This window comes from Halichoeres trimaculatus, unplaced genomic scaffold (assembly GCF_033239565.1).
Source record: "Halichoeres trimaculatus isolate MK-OKI-2021-1 unplaced genomic scaffold, fHalTri1.1 fHalTri1_scaffold_13, whole genome shotgun sequence".
NCBI lineage: Eukaryota > Metazoa > Chordata > Actinopteri > Labriformes > Labridae > Halichoeres > Halichoeres trimaculatus.
The window spans coordinates 9,312,353-9,318,352 of NW_027437191.1; positions in this window are offsets into that span (position 1 = coordinate 9,312,353).

Consider the following 6,000-nt stretch of genomic DNA (forward strand, 5'->3'; position numbering starts at 1 on the left):
ATGTCCTACTCGGGCACTGTGTCATTGAAGCCTTGAGTAATGAAACACGTTTTGAAAAATGTCGAAGCTTGATCAGCCATCAATTAAGACATGTAGCCTGTAGCGGTTGAGTTTTTTGGCTCTGGAGCTTTACGTTAGCTTGAAAAGTCAGGACTTGTATGCACACAATGAGCCCCTCCATTGTTGCTTTGTGATTTTCTGTATAGTGCAAGCATTCTTGGGTGAACAGCTATGTATGCGATGTTATACAGACATTTTACAGTGACACAATGAGATAGCCCCAACTTGGCACCCTGCCAATGGAAAACCAAACCGGTTCCTAGTAGGGACATTTACCGAAGCAACAAAGCGCTAGCACTAGCATTGATTGAGCACCACATTGACAAATAGATAGGGATAAGGACGAGTGGGAGACATCACTCAAGGCTACCACAAGAATCTGTTCCTCTGTGGATCCTACCCGCCCGAGGAAACTTGATGTCATACCAGTTTGATAAATGCATGTTTTTGGTTATTGGATTGTACCATTGTAGGAAAGAAGGAGCTGGAAGGCAAAGCTCTCAATCCCAGTCGATCTACGCTCCAACTCTCACCTGTGGTCATGAGCTCTGGGAACCGACCATAAGATTGAGGTGCTCAGACATGAGGAAGGAGCTTGGGACATAGATGCAGTGGTTTTGGCACTTACTTAGGATGTTTCCTGGAGGCATTTCTTTAGGAGAGTTTCATGCACATCTAACTGGGAAGAGACTCTAGGGTAGATCTAGAATCCCTTGGAGGCATTATACGGTATACCCCACCTGGTCTGGAGATGCCTCTGGATCTCTGGGTGGATTTTCTTGGGGTGAGGCCCCTGAGACCAGATCCTGGATAAGCAAAAAAAAAAAAAAAGAATATGGATGGATGTGACCAAACTAGAAATGTTGCCTCATATTAATAAGTTTTCAAATTGCATTTCAAAATGTTTAACGGGATACATGGAGCGTCAGTTTTACTAAACCAACTGTTTTAAGAACACTGGTTTGAGCTACTTTTCTGAAATAGTTTGCTTTTTTTTATCGATTATACTATCATCCCAAAATGTGTTAGTTTAGAAGAATTGCACAGTCTTTCTACTGAAGTGCAGACAAATGCAGCAATTAGTTGGTGCACATTGAGGAACACTTTGCTACTAAGGACCAAAAACTGTCAGAAATTAAGAGACGGGCTGTCAGAATATGGTTTGATATGAAAGTTAGCCAGATGTGTGCAGTAAGCTACTGCTAAAGCGATCTTGAGTGAGTAATATCATGCCCATGTGAATTTAAAGCAGGGGTGGCCAACCAGTCAGAGACCAAGAGCCACAAAAATGGCCGTGGTACTACAGAGAGCCATTTCACGCACGGGGTCGTACAAACACACTTCCTCTCACACATAAACAAAATTACATAAAATGAAAATCAGTACATTTCTAACTTCCAAAGCAAGATTTATTGTGTTTGTGTGTTTAAATCGTGCTAGAGAAGAGAAACTGAAACTTAAGTATCAATCTGTACACCCAAACATTGATCAACACTGATCCCAACATTGGCATCGGCATATCAATATTTAAGATTGATCGGCACACCACTACTCTTAACTGTATACATTTTTTTTATGAATGGATGGAAGAGCTGCACGCTGAAAGGCAAAGAGCCACATGCAGCCCCCGAGCTGCAGGTTGACCACCCCTGATTTAAAGCATGATCAAATGTGCTAATCTATTATTAAAGCTTCTATCATTAAAGATCAAATATCTCCATCTCTTCAATGATTGGAATTCTGAATATTGTTAACACATTTTTGTAAAACTCCTTGACATAATAGTATGCAGCAAGAATAGCAGGAACTGACTCTGTTAAAAAGAAGTCACCGTGCATAGATCTCAAACATTTGTCAAATATATCTGAAAATATCCTGAGGATTAACCTGCCAAGTTTCAGCATGGCTGCTACAGAGAAAATGTGTTACATTATCTCAGAAAGATCAGCACACCCAGTTATTTGCTTTTATTGGCATTGAACTGTATCAAGGCCACATGAATATAAAAGTGTGTCTGTACAAGCAACCACAGAGACAAGGCTGGAAAGCAGCAGTGTCCTCTCCGACATGTCCACCCACACAGAGGCCTAGTCACCAGGTGGGCGGCTGGCAGTCCACTCTCATTGGCCAGCTGAGGCTGCCTGTCCACTGGAAACAGCGAGAGCACAGCTTTCCCAGCCAAAAGATGATCATTTCCATCTCCTCAACTCCCCACACCAACGTCCTCCCGCAGCAGTGATGAGCAGGGGCTGATTCAGAACAGAGAATTACCTCGATATAAATAGTCACGCCATCCTCCTGCTTAGAAGAGCCTTCACCGGGAATCTAAAGTGATGGTTAAGAATTCGGATAAATGTGTGTGAGTCACCATCAGATTAGAGGGCCTGTCACACCTTGGCTCAGTTTTACATGGAAACAGGCACAATTAATGTAAAAAGCGGTCAGTGGGGTTCAAAACAGTGGCATTAAAACACTGTCTTAAGCGCTCCCATCATACTGAGAAAGTGACTAATGAGACTTATTTACCATACTGGGATCTGTTCTGAATCCTAAAAAGCATTAGCAATGACCTAAAAAATGGGAGACACGTTCTTGATTTAAGGTTGTGTAACCACACAGTGTACACAGCTCTACATGGCTATTTTTTCCCACAATGACGTAACTGTTTCATTGAAGAACTCTTTTTGCTTCTCATACATTATTGTTTCTGTTTAAAAGAAAATAAGAAAATGAAAAAAATGAAATCAGAATGACTGAAAAAGTGTAACAATCAATTTTTAGGCCAATTAGGCTCCAAAGATGACATCAAATTTCTATTTCTGTAACCGGTCAAACAGACTCATTAAACCCTCTCTGATGAATGGTACAGAGCCTCGTGCTGAGCACAGTCAGTCACTTTTTCATCCCTTTCCTGCTCTCTTGCTCCCCCTCTCACTCCCTTTTTTCTCTCTAATTACAGCCTAGCAAACTAATGAGGATGATTCTTTGTTAAATGCAAACAGCAGACTGGCCCTTAATTAGCAACCTCTCTGGCTTGTTTTTTGAAAACATCATGGCGGAGCGTAATGCATCTAACAAAAGCTCGGTTCCAGCTGACACTGAGACAATTAAAGGCCATACCACCAACATTATATTGACAGGGAACTCACCAAATATGGTCATGGGGTTATGTTTAGATATAGAACATTCTCTTCTGAAAAATATAAGGAAAACAGACAAAGGCCATGCAGATCCATAACTGTATGCAAACTTAGAGCAAAAAAAAAAAGATATTAAAATACTTTTTGTTGGAAATGTTATGGCTTATTTTAGCTGTTTGAAATGCTACTGTTGATCCACATGTTGAGACTTGACCGACCCATAGTTATAGCTCAATAAGAAGTTCATTCAAAAGATTAAGATAAGCTAACAGAATAAAATGCTAATGCTAGCTTTAAGGATATCTGAATGTGTTTGCGTAAATGAATGTTTCAAATGAAGAGTTTGGGTAATTTGGGCAAGTTTTACAGTTAGCTGCTAATTTCTGTTATGCTAATTTGATCTGTCCCTGCTGTGGTGGTCTGTGACTAGCATGCTTTATCAAAGTTTTTTTTTTTTTTTGCACAAAGCAGTCTCAAGTGGTCTCTTTGAACACTTTACATTTCTTCAGAACCACTCTATGGATATTTTATTACTTTGTTCTTAAGATGGCTAACAGGCTAATAGCTACGAGCCTTTTGTAACATGCAGCAGATATTAAACAGTATGAATGAGTCTTGGGGGCATTGGAGCTGACTCTATTTCAGCCTGGCTTATCTTTAACATTTATTCAACATTATATTAATTTAACCCAAGGTTGTTTCTTCGCCAATCTCTATGGGAAAACTAAAGTTACTTAATTGCTAACTGGTAATTTTGTTCTTAAACAAGACCTCCACAACGTGGTTAAGTATATGATTTTTTTACTTTCTTTCTTTCTTTCTTTTTTCCCCCTGAAAGCCTTGGTTTCAAGAGTTGCCTAATTATGTTCCCAGGAATTATTGAGCCAAATGTCAGATAAAATATAAACATAGTTTGATTAATGCCTGCAGTGAGCTGGACCTTTTTGATTTAAACATCATCTTTGTTGTCTTTTCTACTGTTAACAGAGTTTCAGAGCTCCAGGTACAACTCTATCTTTCATACAGAGAGTAGAGCGGCTACAGACAGAATTTTTAGCACAAATGTTGCTGTTGCCTCCCAGTTGTGTTCCCATTGGATTACCACTTTAATGCTTATATGTCTTCACAATGAAGAGTTCCTATTGAAGGCAGTGGTACACTTTTTTTCCCCTAAATCTATTTTTTACTGACTTTTAGAGCTAGTGGAGTAGTTTTACAACATACAGACACATCTTTATTCATCATGTTTGGATGCAGGTACAGTGGGATTGTCATAGTTTTTTTAATCAATATCTGAAAAGGCTGGCCTGCTCCTAATGAATACAGGGTACTGAGTTGACGCTGAGTTAAAACTGTTAATTATGTGACAAAAAAAAGAAAGAAAGAAATCAGAACAAGCTTAAAGACGATGTTATGCAAGAGATGAGCTAGAATCCAAAGTTTAGTTAATAAGCCACAATCATTTCAACCACTTTTACTTTCCCATCTCACTGTTAGCTGTCACATCTTTCACAAGTCCCATCAGTTAACTAAGTGACAGAGTGTGACTATAACTGAGAGGTATCTGGCAAAAACAAATACGACTAATTAGTCGTACTAATGAAGGATAAACAGAACAGCAAAGGACGGTGTGAGAAATGAGATATGAAACCAAAAGTGAGATCATTTTATCATGAAATTCACTGTACTTAAATGGAGTATTCCTATCTTTTAGGGGTATTGAGATAATTTCCTCACATGCACAAGAATCTACACAACAGCTTAACAACAAAAGAGCCCATGAGAAATTTGAGTGGTAGAGGAAATGCTGTACTTAGATTTAAATCCAGTCTAAGAGACTCCAGTCCAGTCCTAAAGGAAGGCCAAGGGTTTAATACACATAGGTATATCTTAATGAACTAAAAGTTTTTTTTTATTCTTTATGTTTCTGGGTTAAATTAAGAAAAACATACTGAGTACACGACTCACTAATCTCTCACACCATTCTTGATCTCCCTCCAGCAGCATGACTGTTTACTGCGGAGCTGAGCTGAGTGCCGAGGATATTTTGGGGAGATGGGAGTTACTTCATCCCTTGTTGCCAAGGACACCTGTGGGGGACTTTGAGATGAAAACCCGAATCTGAGACAACAGAAGTGGCCTGCTGAAACGTATCACCGCCGTGGCGTCTTCAGTTACTGCAGAGGCACCCGCAGTCGGCCTCTCCAATGAAGGCCAATCACAACGGCTCAGTAGCGGCAGCTGGCAAATGACAGACAGCTAAGGATCAATCATTTGGGTGAGGGCAGCCGGTGGTGGCCCGCTGAAGTCACAAAAGCAATATTCCAGCTAGCTGAATGGAGCGCTAATGAGACATCGGATCCTAAATGATAACAGAGTGTTTATGAGAGGTCACCTGAGATGGCTGATGAATAATTGAGGGGCTGTAGCCTGGTGTGAGCAGGTGCACTCACCAGACTGTGGTTAGAGCTCAGCTCAGGGCCCGAGCAGCTGCCAGCCAACATTTAGAGGCTCACGCTCAGCCTCACAAGAGGGGCAACAAGTGAGAGGGGCAAACAAAGGCCGATGGGCACAGAGCCCGGGCCGGCACGAGGCACAGCGCGGGAACAGGGTCACTGTGATAATGAGACCCAACAGTTTGGTGAGCAGCAAGCTCCAGTGACTGACAGCTGAAGACCTGAGGTTGACCCTCCATCTTTTCTACATGCTTTCATCCATCCATTTATTTATCCATCCAACCATCGATCTATCCTTCCAACTTTCCATCTATATATCCATCCATCTACCACTTTATTCATCC